Source organism: Perognathus longimembris, chromosome 12, assembly GCF_023159225.1.
Source record: "Perognathus longimembris pacificus isolate PPM17 chromosome 12, ASM2315922v1, whole genome shotgun sequence".
In the NCBI taxonomy this organism is placed as follows: Eukaryota; Metazoa; Chordata; class Mammalia; order Rodentia; family Heteromyidae; genus Perognathus; species Perognathus longimembris.
The window spans coordinates 31,256,733-31,275,472 of record NC_063172.1 but is presented as its reverse complement, the minus strand read 5'-3'; the positions used below and the strand labels follow the sequence as shown (position 1 = coordinate 31,275,472).

Here is an 18,740-nt window from a genome sequence, read left to right as displayed (position 1 = left end):
AGTATATAAGCTTGAATATTTGAAGCACAAAAGGAATTCTTTTTTTTTATTCAAAGCTACCCCAAACTACCCCAGATAAAAAGCTAATTAGCAAGATGTAATCAATACCATTTCCTCTGAACCTTTTCATTAACAGCATGAGCTTTGGGATAATAACTCCTGAAGTTATTTTTAGTTTACTATTATCAATGTACACCATATGCAAATGAAGATCTTTCACCTCAGACATAATTACTGGTAATTGTTTTAAAAAGCAAGCAAAAATCTCAATCTAGTAAATCATTTCTGAATTTCTCCAGACTTGCTTTTCTTTCCTTGTTTTCTCCTTCCCTCCCTCTCTCCCTTCCTCTCTCCCTCCCTCTCCCTCCCTCCCTTTCTCCCCCCTTCCCTTTCTTCCTCCCTCCCCTCCCTCCCTTTGACTCTGCAAGCTGATGGTAAGAAGTCTGTTTCCAAAGAACTCTTTTCTTCCCCAGAGCAATAAAAGCCTCAGAGACTGCTGGGATGTTTCTAGAGTTGAGTTGACCTCATGTCTATAGTGTTGTGTAGAATCCTACAAATCACACAATGTTCCTGCTGCCTCATGTCATTTGTGGCTATGAAGGGGCAACTAGCCTCTGCCAGGGAGTCCACCGTCTGTTTAAAATGCCTAGTTCATGCTCAATAATGTAACTATTTGACATCTAGGAGAAGAACTGAAGTTTTTTTCACTAATTTACAACAAAACTTTACTAGGCATCTTCCATATTCCAGGCTAGGGAAGTGATCCATGTTTTATAGGAGTAGCTGCTTGGAGAATTCTAGAAAAAAATTTGAACAGAAAGGATACAATGTGGCAAATGTAAATTTAAAAATAAAGTCAAGATTTATTTAGAATAGGAAACAGTGTAGCAAATTTTAAAAAGCTGCCAAATATTGTAAGTATTCAGAAAAAAAGTTTTTTATTAAATAACTACCTGTTAAGCCACAGTGTTTATTTAAAATTTTTTGGGTTATATATTCTTTGTTGTCTATAGGACAATGACTTTGCATTCTATTTTCTAAAGAAAGAATTTTTTGAAAATTAATCTTTCCCTCTAGTATGACTGATCAAATTTACATTTTTATTATTGATAATTTGGCAAAGTCTACTCTAGCCTTACAGCTTTAAATTGATAATGTCACACATGGGGATAACTGTCACCTTTTAGCCGTCACCTGCTATCAAGATACTGTTACATATGAGACATAAGATTTCGGGATACTGTTCAACAAGTGTCAAGTGTTGATAGTGAATTGACAACACTTGAATTTGATAGTGAATTGACAACACTTGAATTTGTTTGTTCCCTGTATCCTCTTTTTATAACACATTATATTTTTATAACATATTTTCCTAACACATTACATTTTTATAACACATTATAACTTTCTGCTACCTTTGTACCTGTCAATCGTGTGTGTCAAATCAAGAAGTTTTCATCTTTTCTACAGTGATTTTCTTTTTTACTATTTTGTATTATTAAATAATGTAATAAATGACTCATCATGAACACCTAAAACACATTTTTTCTTCAATAAACTATCCTCTGTATGGCATTTTTCTAGGATTTTCAGATTAAATCATAACAAGATGTATTTGTTCACACAAAAAGGCATGTGACGTCATACAGGAATTGACCTGCTGCCATTAGAACAGCTATACATTAGTTTGTGCCCTGTAAGCACAGACATTCTGATTAATTCCACTTTATGATACATTTTAAAAGTTAAATATAAACTTGGAAGAGGCATTGATAACATCCTACTCTAAGGAGCTTACATGTGTTCTTGATCAGAAGAGAGAACATCTCTTGTAAGCAGACTTCCATGAGAACTGAACTCTTGGGACTGCAGTTCTACATGTCTGATCAGTGGAGCATGTTTCCCAGGAACTAGTTTCTGGATCCCCCACACCATGTCAGTGCCAGGCATTGCAGGATGAAGACTACCACAATGCAACCTCTACTCCTGCTCATTTGAGTTTAAACACCAGCAAGAAAATGACTGGGCACCTTGTCAATAAATCCCACTTAACCTGAACTAATATATCCTCAAACCAACTTCCTCTTAGTTGGGTCCTCAGTACCCCTGTTGGCCCATTGCTGTTTAAAACCATAGAGAGTGTGACAGAAAGGAAGTCAGAGTGCATTAAGAGTTAACTGCTGCAAGTTCTCTGTTTACTGAGGTATTCACCCATGTTAGCTGGTGACACACCTCATTTTCATCCTTGCCATGGTCACATCTAGACTTCTCTTAGAGGTCTTCTCCAGCTTCTGGTCATTTAACACTTTATAGCTTCTTCCTATTTCTGCTTCCTTTCATTTTTAGAACATAGATTTCCAAAATGTTTGAGCTGGATGAGTCCTTAGAGAACGTCTGCTCCACACTTCTATTCCACAGAGGAGACTCTTGGGGCTGAAGACTACTCAGACAGTTAACGGCAGAATAAGGACACCTACCATCTAGCTCCTGTTTTTCTTTTTTACAAGTATCCTGGGTAAAATGTCTAGTAGATGACATTCATTCTCCCAAAACCTAATCTGAATTGATTTAGGCATTCACTGATTTAATTTCTGACATTCTCCCTTCCTCAAGTGATATGTTATGCTTCTAAAATGCTACATAATGGTGGTATTGGGGGCATTTTGGTAGGACTTTTCAACAAGTGAAATTTTGTCCTGAGTACTCTCATGGGAAATGGAAACTCCATTTGTGAAAGGTGAGCTTTTCAAGGGCTTTATAGTTCCTTTCCTCTGTGGAAGGAAAGAGATTCCATGTCAACTGCCTGGCCTTCCTCTGGGGCTTGGTTTTTAATCTCCAGGGAGGTGAGGCTGACAAAATGTCATTTATGCCTGCTAAGGAAAGAGACTGTGAAATAGATCTTCATTGCTTAGGCTCCTGAAGTTGCTTAGCACCGGCTGTGTCCAAAATACCATGGCGTATTTAAAATCTCCTTCACTAGTACACTTTTTAAAAGGGATTCTCTGATGATGAGAAATACTCCAAAGAGACATCATATTTTACAGTGATTTTAAAAAAAATCTTTAATTAGATTTATTCCGTTTAGAAAGCTTAAGTTTATACATGCATGTCTAAATATTGCCCTTTACTGATCTGGACTCTTCTCCTATAAGTAATAGAAATCTTAAAACTCAGAGAGGGGAAAAGAAAAGAACTAACATTTATTCAAGCTCTTAAGTGTTGGATGCTGTATAAACACCATCTCAGCTGAACCTTTACAAGAGCCTTGGGAGACAGGCAGCTTTAGATAACATTCTGCGTTTGAGTCACCAGATCAAAATCATATCCTGAGGCATTTTGAAAAAAAAATAGTTTTTCATGATCTTGTCTTTCTATCTCTTTCTCTCTCTCTTTCATTTGAAAATCTTGACATAACTAAGCTGGAAGTGAAAAAAAATCCTCACATAAATAGGGGTGTTTGTGAAATCACTTCAGTAAAGGTTGCAAAAGAGACCACCCAATGTGTTCCATCTTAGACAATTGGAATAGTTGAGTCTGTTTGTACTGCTATCACAGAATACTACTGAATGAGCAACAGATACAGGAAAGAAACCTATTTCCCACAATTCTTCCCACCTAGAACAAGGTGCCAGCAGACTAGGTGTGAAGGGTACTCCCAAGATAGAGCCTTGTTATTGCATCCATCAGAGTAGAGGAATGCTGGGTCCTCACTTGGTGGAAGTTGGAAGGGCAGGCTCAGCTGAATGGACCCTGAAGCCTTGAGCACTGGGACCTTAATCCCATTCATGTTGAAAGCAACTCTTAGGATTTATTCACCTCTGGGCTGGGACTATGGCCTAGTGGTAGAGTGCTTGCCTCATATACATGATGGGTTCGATTCCTCAGCACCACATATGTATAGAAAAAGCCACAAGGGGTGCTGTAACTCAAGTGGTAGAGTGCTAGCCTTGAGCAAAAAGAAGCCAGGGACAGTGCTCAGGCCCTGAGTTCAAGCGCCAGGACTGGCAAAAAAAGATTTATTCACCTCTTAAAGACTTACCTCTTCATACCATCATTTTGGCCATTAAGTTTCAACATTAAATTTTGAAGAGGATGGGTTTAAGTTAGTTGTGTGTGTGTGTGTGTGTGTGTGTGTGAGAGAGAGAGAGAGAGAGAGAGAGAGAGAATAAAGGATGAAAACTGACTTTGGTTGTAGGTCCATTTGTTCCTACCTCTGTCTCTTGTTCCCTTTCTCTTTCTCCTTATTCAGTTTCTTCCGGTGTCAAATAGCAGTTACCAAATTAGGTTCTCTGTTACCTTCCAGTTTGGAAGAAGCAGGCAGTATGCTGGTGGTAATTATTTATGGTATTTCCGCTTTCAGATATTTGCCCTAGGGCAGCTTCAATCCATTATCATCACTTCTTCTGCCCTTCTTGGCAGTTCTCCAAGACCTAGGGAGGAAAAAGTAGATCTGCAGATACATAAACCTTAAAATCAAGACTTGGTTAATGAAATCACTCCTCCACTTGCCCTTGCCTGTTACTGAATCCTGTTCCAGCTGGGATGGAAAGAGGTCATTGGTCATGCTGTCAAAAGCAGATTGGATTTCTCCACTGCGATTTCCTCCCTTAACAAACCACCACACAAAACAGATAGAAGGGAGGGGAAAAGGACGCTAGGTAAGGGTGAAGGTGGTTTGTACCAACTTTATCTTTCACATGCCTGTCATATTTTCCAAGAAAATAGCCTTAGAATTCTGGGTAAATATAAAAGCACACTGACTCCTTAAGAAAAACCTCTCTGCTCGGTGTTCATCTCCTCTTCTAGCCTTCTTCCTTGCTCCTGCTTCCTGTTCTTAGGTTCTTTCTCTCTGGCTCACTCTTTCTCCCTTTCTCTGATAACCCAGAGCTTGGAGCAATCTTTCACTCTTCTTTTGACAGGTGTCAGATAGTCACTATGAGCTCACTTAAGCTGAACTGTCTGAGGGAACAAAATTTGTTCAGGAGAAGGGCAACTGGGATGACAAGTGCCAGGACATGCCAGATGGTGTGACTGACAAAATGCTTCTCAGCCTCCCAGCTCACGTTCCAGGTGTCTTCTCTAGCTCGCTCTGTCCCTTAGTCTTGTGTTTTTTTTCAGGGTTGACCCAAGTGAGAACCTTAAAATACAAATGCAGTTCACTGAAGTTGTTGACAAAAAGAGGTAGTTCACAGTGACTCAGCACAGACTGCCTGCCTCTTCTCAACAGAATAATGAGTATTTATTATTATTACTTATCCTTATTGTTCTTATCATTGTGAATATTTCCCACAATCAATTGGGTCGATTTGAAGAAGGTCAGTTAGGATTCCTATTAGGTATTTAATAAATAGGTCTATTACCCAAGCTGCAAAAAATTTTGGTATTTTGGAAAGCTCCCAACCTCAGCTTAAAGGTTGGTAGTGCTTGCCAATATATGTACATCTGTCCCCATTTGCTACACAGTCTGAGTGATTTTTATTGGGTTTCACTCAGTGGAAAAGGAACCTATGGCCATAAATGTCATAGGAAGGTATTTAGTGGAAGGTGAAACTTTTTTCTTTTGGCCCCTGTAAAACATTCTAAAATTCAAGGCCAGGGTGCTGTAGCAGGCTATGATCTATGAATCATTATATTCTTAACACACCCTGACAACAGGAAGAGAGAGCTCAACCTTGACAGATGCAGACAGAATTTCTCCTCTGAACACTGGTAATTCTTTTGACATTTGCAGTTTGCTTGGGTTTGCAGTGAAATTCTTTCCCCTCAACCTTGCATTGGGCTGCCATTGGTCACTTAACAGACCTTCGAAATCTCAAGTTGTTATCCTTGGTACACAAACAAGGAAAACGTTTATAATGCTGGGCATCAAGTTTGTTGTTGTTGTTTTAAATTTAGGGGAAGGGGCATTATTTGGTTCATATGAGATCTTTTTTTTTTTTTCCAAGTCTGTACGTTTTGGCTCTGAGTTTACATGTTTTACAAGGCCTAACGCTGTTGAAAATTCAATGGTGAAATAGTTGTGAAAAAAGTTTACTGTGAATGAGGAAATAAAATACTTAATAGCGTAGCCTCTTCATACACTTTGATTTATTATTTAACCATCGACCAATTTATACATGTGCTTGGTATTAGAAGTCCATATAGTAAAGTCAAAACCAATGATCACAAAAAAAACCACAAAAAACAAACAAACAAACAAAAAAACAACCAATGATCACGATGCCACATTTATATTGAAGATGAGGGTTCATTGACAACTGAAGGTGGAAGGAAGAGCCAGACTGAGGGTGAGTCAGCAAGCTAGAGACACACTGAGTTTGTTTGTGTTCAGTTTCAAGGCCTGGGAATCAGGAGAGCTGACAAAAGGAGTTCTGGCCTGTGAGCTTGCAGGCTAGAGACTCAGAAAAGCTCAGCATTTCAGTTTGAATCCAAAGGCAGGAAACTAACTGGTATCTCTATTTGAAAGCAGTCAGGCAGAAGGACTTTCTTAATTGGTGGAGAGTTTAGCTTTTTTTTCTTTCTTCTATAGGACATGAACTGTTTGAATGAGGTCCATCCACAATAATAATATGCTCTGCTGTCTATCAATTTACATAGTAATCATATCTAAATACAACTTCAACAGAACAACCCAGGATTATGAATGACCAAATATTTCCATCCCCCACTACAATGTCCTATTTAAGATGATACAGGAAATCCACCATCACAACCATCTTTCCAGTTAGTCACAGAAAAATATTTTCCTCCTATTGCTACATAACAGGCATCTACCAGCCGTGGCCAAGAACAGGAGATTAATTATGTCCAATCATGGATTCAAGAGTCCAAGTCAAAGACCATTAATCCAGCCATGACAAGAGAATGCCTTACTCTTTGGAAATAGATGGATTGGCTTCAAATATTCATTCAATATTCACTTTCACCATTCATTCAATATTCACTTTTCACTGAGATTTCAATTGTGATATCACAGTTTTAGGGCAGCTTCCCTAGACAATGTCTTAAGTGGTTTCATCAACTTCTTTTTATTTATTTATGCATATTAATTTGTTAAGTGTCCATTTTGTGAAAGGGAATTCAATAGTGACTAGGAATAACAAGCTAGATTCCTTCCCTTCTGCATTTTACATATGGATAGGGCCAACAGAGGCTACATAGCCAGAGAAGGAAGGAACTATCAGATAGTGATACATGCTAGAACAAGAAAATGGGGTAATATGTTGATTTGGGTAGTGTTGACTTTTAATCAGGGGATGGTTATACTTTCTTACATGGGTCAGGAAAGATGTTTTTAGAAGACCCACTTGACATGGAGTGTCGAGAAGGAACTGTCCTCTCAGAGATCTGAAAGAAGAACGTCCCAGGAAGAACAGTAGATGGAGAGAAGTATGTGGTTTGTCTTCCATATAGTGAGAAGGGAGGCGAGAGGTAGAAGTTGACAGAGAGGTCAGCATGGCAAAATGTCTATGGAAGCTTGAAGAGGTCCCAATTCAGAGTTTTAGCCTGATGAAATGGGATCTGAGCCAAGGAGTGATATGACATTATCTGTGATTGAGGAAAGATCCCTAGCCACCAAGTGAACCATACACCATGGGGAGCAGGAATGGAAGTATAAAAGAAGAGACATGTAAGATGCTGCTGTAAGAATACAGATAAGAAATTTTGATGTTGGATTAGACTAGTAGCCTTGGAGACAGTGGGTAAGGCTGTGATTTGGCTACTCTGTGGCAAAGCCTTTAGAACTTGGTAATGGATTCAATATATAGGAAGTGAGAGAAGTGAGGAATTCAGTGACCACTAGCATATAATTTTTTTCAGTGGCAATTATTTTTATGTGAAGTTATTTTATTTGCATACTTATTGGCTTTCTATCTCCTCCCACCAGGTTGTATAGTGAGAGTGAAAGAAGGAACCATATTTGTTCCTGCATTAGATTCAGGACCTCACACAGTCCAGGTCCTTGGAATGAGTGGATATATAAACAATGACTATTTAGTATGGACAAGGCCTATGGTGAGATATAAAGGAGAACAAAACAGAAATGATCTCTGTGATCTTGGAGCCTGCTTTCCGGTAGTGGAAATAGATAATAAGCACCTAACCAAGTTGTTTCAGATTTTGATTTGTACTGTGCTACAAAAAGATAGAGAGGAACCTAAGGAAAAGCTCTCCTGTAGTTTTCTGTTGTTGTACATGTGTCGCCTAGATCTTATCTTCTGGAAAAGCAAGGATGTGATCTTATGATCCTTGTATGTGTGTACCCAGGAAATACAAAGGGTCTAATCATGCTTGGAAGCCATGCTTGTTTCTGGTGCATCTTTAGTACCTCTTTTATCCCGCTTAGGGAAATTGGCCAAGTCCCTCCTCTCCTGTGTGGGCTAGCAATGCCTAGACCCAAGGGCCTCTGCCTGGACAGGCCTATCATTTAACGACTCCCCCAGCTCTGGTTGGTAATGGATAGCCTACCCTATGGGTTTGCACAGCGCAATAGAGCCTGGCTGCAAATTTAGCAGGAGATAATGCCTCCAGGTCACTCCGGAAGAATTAAATGTGTAATGAGAATACACTAAAGCCAATCAGCATGAGTGCCAGACAGCAGTGCCAAGAAGGATCTGAGGAGCATCTGCATGTTTATTAAAAAACAAAATACTACACCTCCTTCTCCTCTACCACAGGAACACAGTGAGACCTCCTCTGATGAAGTCATTTCTTCCAGGGCATCTGCTTTGAACAGATTTTCAAAGGAGTTTTGTTTGCCCTTAAGCAATCTTATCCTCAGATAAGGATGAACAATCAGGGGAGAAATTTCTCTGGATTGTTGGTCAGCTATCAAAATGAAAAATGAAAACTCTTCCCTAACCAAAGTCAGCATGGAATGCTCTGGATAGCAGAACAGCATTCAGTCAGCCTTTTTACAACTCCTGTGCACACTCTTGCCAGAAAAGACTTTGGGGGTTGTCAGGTAGTCAATAAATATTCATGACATCCGTCTTGTACTCTGGTGCTCCACTGGGACTGTTCCTAAAGGTTTGCTTTCTTGTTATTTTTCTTGTCCCTGTGTTCCTCATAACGCAAACTGCTGACCCACTTAGAAGGTACAGGGAGGCAAGATTGATCAGAAGCAGACTGGGAAAAGATGAGTCGCGACGCTTCGCACAATGTCAAAAACTGAGTATAACAAATGCCAAGCACTCGGCTGAAACACAACTCAAAATTTAAAATTGCTCTTGTCAATGACTGTGATGCCCTGCCTGCCATGGAAATGTCTGATTGTTGCCTTGTTGGTAACGATCACACTCAATTCTCTTCATTTTTCTTTTCTATCATTATTATTATTATTATTACTACTAAGGAGTTATACAAAGGTTTGCAATTCCATAAATCAGGTTATGAGTACAGTACTTCTTGAGCAATGTCACTTCTTCATTTTCTCCCATTTCCTTTGTCCTGTCCCTACGCACAAGTTACACAGTTCATTGTTTTGTTGCTGGTCTGTTTTATTTCGCAAGTTTGGCTTACGATGAAAACGTGCAGAGTGACACTCTGCTAAGAGTGATTCAGCATGCTGACACAAGTGTAGTTCTGCATGGCATCTGTCTCCGAGGTACTCAGTACTAACAGATCAGGGAAGATGCCTCAAGGTAATATGGCAAGGAAGAATGTACTAAGATTCAAAAGAGAACTCCCCACTTTTGGGCATCTACCCAAAAGACCACAAACAAGAACACACTAAAGCCACCAGCACAACAATGTTCATCGTAGCACAATTTGTCATAGCTAAAATATGGAACCAACCCAGAAGGCAGTAGACAAATGGATCAGGAAAATGTGGTACATATACACAATGGAATTTTATGCCTCTATCAGAAAGAATGACATTGCCCCATTCGTAAGGAAATGGAAGGACTTGGAAAAACTTATACTAAGTGAAGTGAGCCAGACCCAAAGAAACATGGACTCTATGGTTTCCCTTATAGGGAAAAATTAGCACAGGTTTAGGCTAGTCTCAGCAGAGGATCACAAGAGCCTAATAGCTATGCCCTTATGAACACATAAGATGATGCTAAGTGAAATGAACTCCATGTTATGGAAATGAGTGTTATATAATTCTTGTAATTACTTTCAACATACCATGTGAAACCGTAGCTTCTTTTGTTGATGATCCTCTTGTATCCCCTTCCTGTGGTTGTACTCGTGCTATCACTGTATATCATCTGAGTACAGAGGATACTGTATATACTGGTATTAGAACTAGGGAAGTGAAAGGGAATATCAAAATTGAGAGACAAAGGATAAAAAGACAACTCCAAAAGCAATACTTGCAAAACCATTTGGTGTAAACCAACTGAACAACTCATGGGGGGAGAGGAAAAAGGGGAGGGGGGAGGGAAGAATGAGGGAGGAGGTAACAAACAGTACAAGAAATGTACCCAAGACCTAACGTATGAAACTGTAACCTCTCTGTACATCACTTTGACAATAAATAAGTATTAAAAAAAACCAAAAAGCAAAAGAGAACTAAGTTTTCTAGAGAGAGCTTATTGGGGTTCACTGGCAGTTCTTCTGCTCACTTTCTTCTAGATCCAAATTCTGAGGGTACCTCTTTTATTATTTCTTTGTTTGTTTCTACCTTGCGGCCGGCTCGGTCAACACTGGCATATGTATCTGTGTCTGCTTCAATCAGATACTCGTTTACCTTCTTTGAGTTTACCAATGCTTTTTTTTTTTTTTTGGCCAGTCCTAGGCCGTGAACTCAGGGCCTGAGCACTGTCCCTGGCTTCTTTTTTTTTTTTTTTTTTTTTTGCTCAAGGCTAGCACTCTGCCACTTGAGCCACAGCGCCACTTCTGGCCATTTTCTGTATATGTGGTGCTGAGGAATCGAACCCAGGGCCTCATGTATATGAGGCAAGCACTCTTGCCACTAGGCCATATTCCCAGCCCACCATTTGCTTTTAATTTGGCCTAACTTCTGAATTCTTTTTTCAGGTGAGGTAAATTTCCTGATGGTTGCTACTCCTATTCCTCTCCAGCTTCAAAAGTGTAGTAATAAATTGAGAGGACTAAAGTCACCACTAATGAGGTACTGAATAATCAGAGACCTCTGTGTCACTCTGCTCCCACCAGCCTCTCTCCTGCCTGTCAGAGCACTGAGGTTGCTGGCTCACTATTTCTCAGTTATTGCAATACCTTCCTCCTATCTTGTGATTCAGAAAGTGTTATGTAAATTCCTGCTACTTTTCAGCCAGAACCATTTAATTAGTCTTAAGAGTTAGTTCAAAATTTTTTTAAAGATTTGAACTATACACACACACACACACACACACACACACGTATATCTTTATTATCTCTACCATCCCCACTCTAGTTAATATCTCTAGGCATTACCAATGTTGTAATTTAATGTATGTTCTTGCAGAATTTTCCCTGCATGTATGTTGGAATATGAGTGTGTGTGTGTGTGTGTGTGTGCGCGCGCGTGTGTCCCTGTGCACATGTGCATGCATTTTTGTGGTTTATTTTCTCTAACTCAAAAATGTTTTAATTTCAGCACATATTTTTTATTTTGCCTTTTTTCCCTCACTATTTCTTCTGTATTTCTGTCTTTCTTTGCCTAGGAAGTGTTGTTTAAATGCCAGGCATTGTTTTGCAGAGCTTTAGTGACTCCATAGGTTTACCATTCTTCTTCCAGGCAGATCAAAGTAAGTTACACCAAAATAACTTGCAATTTCCTCCACATTGGGATGACTTCTGATTCTTTCTGCTTCTGGAACATAGGCCTCCAGGGCTTTTGACTGAGAGCTCTGACAGTCTTTGTTCTTTTCACACTGAGAGAACACAGGATCACTGGCCTGCTTTTGAGGGATTTGGGCTTAGCTGTTTTATGCAACTTTAGAATTGGACAAATAACTTGATGAAAACACCAACTCTGTGTTCAAAGCCCCTCAACTCTCCATTTTGCCACTGATGTTCTTCGCAGTTGCCAGATGATCTTGTAGTCTCAGTCTCAGCAGCCTCTTTCTACCTAGGCCTATCCAGAGTTGCATCCTCCAGAATGAGCCAGCACAGGAGAAGCCATGTCCCTATAAGGAATTGTCTATCCTCAGCTCAGCTCAAAAATCCTTTCTTTATGAAATTTTACTTATTTTCAATAGCTTTCTGCCATTTTTAAATATATGAGTTTTGTAAATGATTTGACCTTTCAAGTTGTGCTGTCCAGCCATGAAAAACCCCATTATATGCAGAATGCCCCTTTCATGATATTAAACCATACAGATGATTTCATTGTATGCTAGAACATCCTCTAGAGCTTATTGAGCTCATTTCCCTGAATATTTGCAGTGTCTTACTGTTAAAATCTTGCACTAAAATTCAAGAACATATATCTTTGGTATACACCCTTATGGGAATTACTAGTATCTTGAATTTCTGGAATGAAATATATAGGTTTTAAAAATATTTTTTATTATCTTTAAGCAGTTGTACAAAGGGGTTGCCATTCAACAAAGCAGTTCATGAGTACAGTACATCTTGATCAATGTCTCCCTTTCCAACATTCTCATTCACCTCTCCCAATCCACTCTTTCCTTCACTTTTCTTTTTCTTTTTTCATTTTTTTGGCCAGTCCTGGGCCTTGGACTCAGGGCCTGAGCACTGTCCCTGGCTTCTTCCCCCTCAAGGCTAGCACTCTGCCACTTGAGCCACAGCGCCGCTTCTGGCCGTTTTCTGTATATGTGGTGCTGGGGAATCGAACCTAGGGCCTCGTGTATCCGAGGCAGGCACTCTTGCCACTAGGCTATATCCCCAGCCCCTCCTTCGCTTTTCTGCATCTCTAGGATAGGTACTGAATTTCCTTTTGCCATTTAACAAAGCAGTTTATGTATATGATGCATCTTGATCTGTGTCATCCCTTCAACATTGAAACTGAAGCATAACAGACTCTATGGAGAGCTCAAATAATACAATTCTTTAGAATGACTAAGTCAAAGCCCAACAAAAATAAGTACCAGAACATGGGTACTTGAAAGAGGGGGAGGTGGGGCCAGAGGGAGAGGGATAGACAAATGCAGAAGGGAGGATGCAGTCAAGAATTCATTGTGATATATGGATTTTTATTTTAATAGAGATTGCTTAATTGTTCTCCAAAGAGCCTTAAATTTTAATCTCAGGAACTGAGGCTTCCCTTCAAGTAAATCAGTCCCTTTTAAGTCTGTTAAAAGTCAGAGAACAGGAGGAAGCTCTGATCTAAATCTCAGAGGTTCTCAGCACGCTGGAGGCTCACCGACCATGCTCTTCCTGCTCTCTCACTGGACACCCTCCCGAGGCACATTTCATCACTGTCCCAGGTGGTAGATGATCCTGTGGTAGATTATAAGAGTTCAACCCATGCTTTGAGACATCAGGGGAATGAAGTAGGTACTGAGAAGACCTTCAATAGGAAAAAAACAAGTCACTCAGAATAGCATATTTTCAATATAGGCAATTTCCCAGTTGAAAAGCTTAGCTATTATTGCAGTGAGAGATTACCAGCCACAGCTTCAAAGCTGGGGGGCCTGCTTTTTATGTCTGTCAGTGATTTTCCCATGTGCTTGCTATAAAATCAATCCCTTGGATAGTTTGTTTGCTCCATGTATTTGAATGCCTTTTTCAGTTCCCTGAAGCTCCTTGGCCCCAGTACCAGTTTTGTTCCTGGCCAAGGATTGGGAAATGAAAAAGGGCCTTTAATAGGCATTTGTTTATTGATTGTTGAGCAATGGGTAGGGTGGGAGCCAGAAGGTGTGCAAAGATGTTGATGCTGTAGGGGTTCCTGCAGTTTGTTTGGTGGAGGTTCTGAGATAGCTACCTTGGGTCTCCATTCACCCCAGGGAGGAATTAAGCTCTTGTCGGAATAAGTAGTATGTAGCATAAGTCTCAAATCTCTGGACACTTACCCTAACATTCTAAAGTAAAATTCTTTATTTCTTTAAGTAGCTTAGCTTTATGCAGCATTATTATAAAGTCTCTCTTGTACTTAAAGAAGAAGCTGTAGTGCTTATTTTCAAAGTGAATTTCTTGGTTAAAAGAAAAACAATGGTTTATTTTGAATTAAAAATTTGAATTTTGATTGTCTTGCCACAATTTAAGTCTTTGAGATATCATGAAAGAGGAAGCAGAAACAAAACAGGCTTTCTTTTGGAGTCATTGACTTACCCACTCTTTTATTAAGCAGTTGCTACATCCCTATTGCATATTTGACATTGGGCTTTGCATTGGTGGTAGACAAAGGAATCAAACTGTGATATCTTTGTTGGTGATGCACCAAATATATTGTCTAGATTGCAATTCAAAGCCTGCATGAGCATCTTAGAACATAGAAAAATAGAAGCCAAACAAATTTATTCTGGATAGAAGCAAAATCATATGTTCAGGCTTTTGCTTTTTGCTAATACTTTAAAATTAGTAAATTCTAATGACTAAGTCTAAGGAGAAAATTGACTTAGTCTCATGATTAGGAGTAAGCAGAAGAGCAGTAAAAGGGTCAAAAGTTAATGGAATGAGGTCAGAACTAAGAAGAAAACATTTGCTTGGAAGGAGGAGTAGGAACAAGCATTGAAGAAGGTCATCTAGGCAACTAAACTTTCAAAATCTATTTCTCAGTGAGTACAGTGTGACCTTGGAGACATAAGTGCTCTCACTGAGGTGTGACAAATTCTTCACATTCTCACTTCCCTATGCTAATTCTGGAACCAGAAACTTGCAGAGAACATACTCAGCAGTGTATAGAGATACATTTCAGACATGTTCTTATTTGTAAGCAAATCTGGTATGTTTAATTCAAATTTATTCATTAAAAGGTTAGATGATTCCTCAGAGCATCTGACAGCCAGTCTAGTCACAGTGGGTATACACAGAAAACCTGGAAACAGGTTTGGCATTCTAGAATGAGAAGCCTGCAGAGAGGGTAGGCTGGGATAGAGTCACCCATGATAGAAAATGGACTGATTACGGTTATAAAGGAAAATCAAACCAATATTGTGGACACTCAGGGCAAGGGGGCTGTACTTGGAGGTTTGAGAAATGGTATAGGGAGAAAGTATTTGATCCAATCATGAGAGATGGTTTGAATTTCCACAGGTGATGGATTCTCAATGGAGATGAGAAAGCAGGATGAGCAAAGCCATGGAGAGGAAGAGCTTGTTTTGTGACTTGCAGTGTGTTATAGGGTTAGGGTTGGAGGTACAAGGAAACAATGCAGGTTACACACTGCCTTCAACTTCAGACCCTCATTTATAATTGCAATCCTGTGCCCAGGTGAATGAACCACTCTCAATCTTATGTTGCTGCCTTGCAAGTGAGAACAATGAGACAGTTTCACTTAATGAATACCATGGCACATGGAAGGTCTTGGTTGGAAAGTCATTTAATGGCTTTTAAAGTTGTGAGTCATAATCATACTGCCATAACCAACTGTGAAGACTGAGAACTCAGGAATGCTTGGTGTTGGCATCAAATAAAATTATTAACAAATCAGACTTGACATATCTTACTAGCATGCATAATTTTTGATGCTCTTCATGATTATTGGCCATGTAATGAGTGGCTATACCTGGACGTGGCCAGTGTTACTTTTGTCTTCATACGCATCAGCTACTTATGCAGTTAGCAACCAGAATGGCGGTGACTGAGAAATGTGAAGGAAAGGATGGTTTGTGACAAGATGGAGTATTGAGAGGCGACAGGCACTGTTCTCTCCCCCTTCTAAATTCACTTGCTCTGTAGCTGATGCCTAGCATGCCCCATACCCATCAAGATGATCTAGAATGTCTGCCTAGCTTTGTCCCCCACTCTCCAGGGCTAGTGGATCTGCCAGCTACATCTTCTCACCATCCTGGGTTCTCTAATTTTCTGAAAGTTCTTTGAAACTTTATGCTTGACCTCATATAAAGCTTTACCTTCCTTGTAATGCAGGATAGGGAGGCTGTAGACCACTCAACCCTCATAAAGATTTAACTGGGCTCATCAGGGGTATCAAGAGGCAGGTCTATGTTTTAAAGGTCACAGGACATTCCGACAGGATGTTGACCAGAACAGCATACAGCTATATATTCAACATTATCAAAGTTAAATAATAAAATCATAAAAAATCCACAAAGGTCACAAACCATGACAATAAAGTAATACATCCACCACCACTGCATCTTCCAAACCTAGAAAGGTGCCTTCATAAACATTTGTTAAGTAAATCTTTAGTAAACACGGTTACTTCCAGAATATTTAAAACCATATTCTGAATCTATCTGGTCTCTGTGTTTTCAAGCAAAAGGAAATAAGCATCAAAGACAACTGAAAGAATCGAGTGGGAACGAGGCATAGCTGAGGCAGAGGTGTGAGCAGCAGCAGGTTCCCCGTAAAATGTTTATTCTAAGTGCTAGAAATACCTGCCTTAAATCCCAACACCTTTTATTGATAGTTATATGGCACTGGGAAAATTACTGAAGTTTGAGCCTGAGTGATTCCATTATTCTGCTGGGTAACAATACCTACATTAGGGATTGTGAAAAGTAAATAAATCTTAAGAGAACATGCTTAGTGAATTCTAAGTGACAATGAATATTGACATTAGCAAATAGTGCCAGGGATGAGGTCTATGAAATACTTGAGTACTATATATGACTCTGGCCTTTGGGTGTATAGGAAGGCAGGTGGTCCTACAATGTAGAATGTGGCTGCCATTTCTAATTACAGTGCACTAGGCATCTTGTATGCAAGGTATTGTGAAGTCTCAGCAATGCTGAGCTAGGTGTCATCTCTAGTTGACAGATGAGCAGTCTGAGGCTCAGCCTGGCTTGTGAAAGTTACACTGTTAATGACAAAGCTGGATTTGAATCTTGGTATGTCTGGTTCATATTACAATCATACATATCCAGGTTTTGAAATAGAATCAACAGTTCTCTGAATGATACCAGTTTGAGCACTTGAAAAGACCATCTCTCTCCTTCACGAGACCCTTTAATGCTTATCTTTAGTGGAAGGACAGATGTTATAGTCAAAGCACTGTAATTGTCTCTGTGTTAGGGAGAAAGAACAGAGAAGAAACACCAATCTGACTTAACATTAGGCAGCACATAGATGGTGTGTGTAGAAGCATCTCAGTCCTTGTACAAATAAACTCAACAGTAGCCCAGCACGACCCTTTTTGGTGTCCATAGTCAATAAACTATCCCATGGAGGGTGGCTATTTATTGAATCTCTATTCCACTCAACGTCAATTTTTTTTTCACTTTGGAGGGCTTGCAACATGCCCTTGCCTCTTAAGTTGAGCTTTCTCTGGGGCGGCTGTGTGACTGATTCTTTGTAAGACTTCATTAGAAATTCAGATGATATTGATTTTAAATAAGCCCATGAGGTCTGAGTACTGTTAGAGAGAACACAGGTGAGAAAAAGTTAAATTTTTCCTAAACTCAAGTTGTTAGTATTAAACTAATCATCTCCCTACCCCAAGAGGTAGACATAATAGAAACAATACATATCTTTTCAACTTGTTTGATTTATTTTTTCATAAAAGCAGAAGGCCCATGACAACCTCACTAAATTGGTGGTAGTTTACAGCCATTATACTAGGTAGCACAGAAAAGTCCTCAGCAAATGAGACCTATTAGATAATATAAGTATCTTTGTAAAGTAACTAGGGAATGTATATATCCAATGCTGGTGTTTGAACTCAGGGTCTAGCAATCACAAAGTCCTGAGCAATACAACTGAGCCAGGCCTCCCTTTCCTGTTTCTCACTGCACCCTCACATATTTCATTAGCATTAGCTAGTTGTGTAAGGGGGTTTCTTTTAGACATATGCATGCACCTATACCTTGATCAGATTTGTTTTTAGGATTAGGTCTCACTTTTTGACTCCACAAGCACAAAGCTAAAATCTGCGGAAATAACATTTTGTTTTTCTCAGTACCAGGGCTTGAACTCAGGGTTTCATGCTTGCTTGGCTTAGTTGTTCTGCTGATACTTTACTACCTTGAGTCATGCCTCCAGTGCAACTTTTTGATGGGTTATTTGGAGACGAGTCTAACAGACTTTTCTTCTGTCTGGGCTGGCTTCAAACTTTGGTCCTCCTGGATTTCAGCCTTCTGGTTAGCTAGATTACAGGCATGAGTCATTGGGTTGGAGAACTAACTCTGTGTGTGTGTGTGTGTGTGTGTGTGTGAGTGTGTGTGTGTGTGCACACGCACGCGTGCCAGTCCTGGGGCTTGAAATCAGGGCCTGGGCACTGTCCCTGGCTTCTTTTTGCTCAAGACTAGTGCTCTGCCACTTGAGCCACAGCGCCACTTCTGGCCATTTTCCATATATGTGTTGCTGAGGAATTGAACCCAGGGCTTCATGTATATGAGGCAAGCACTCTTGCCACTAGGCCATATTCCCAGGCCCTGTCCTGACCTTTTGTGCTCAAGGCTGGTGTTCTACACTTGAGCCTCTGCTCCACTTCTGGTGTTTTTGTTGATTAATTGGAATTAAGAGTCTCTCAGTCCTCAGATCCCAGCCTCTTGAGTAGCTAGGATTACAAATGTGAGCCACTGGTACCAAGTGGGGGGATAACTTTTAATAATCTATATTTTTTTTTACTTTAGAAGCAGAAATTATCTGAAAAGTGAACAAATTCTAGAGAAATGATTAGATATTTGATGGTATCTTATATGATTCCAAAAAATTAGTTAGGTGCTGATTTCTTACAATTGTTAAATTACAACTCTAAA

General features: G+C 39.7%; 1 protein-coding gene across 3 annotated transcripts in view; it reads left to right on the top strand.

Moving 5' to 3' along the window:
• Cpq (carboxypeptidase Q) overlaps positions 1-18,740 on the top strand; it is a 314,855-nt gene that overhangs the window by 46,843 nt on the left and 249,272 nt on the right. The gene's annotated exons all lie outside the window — the stretch shown is intronic.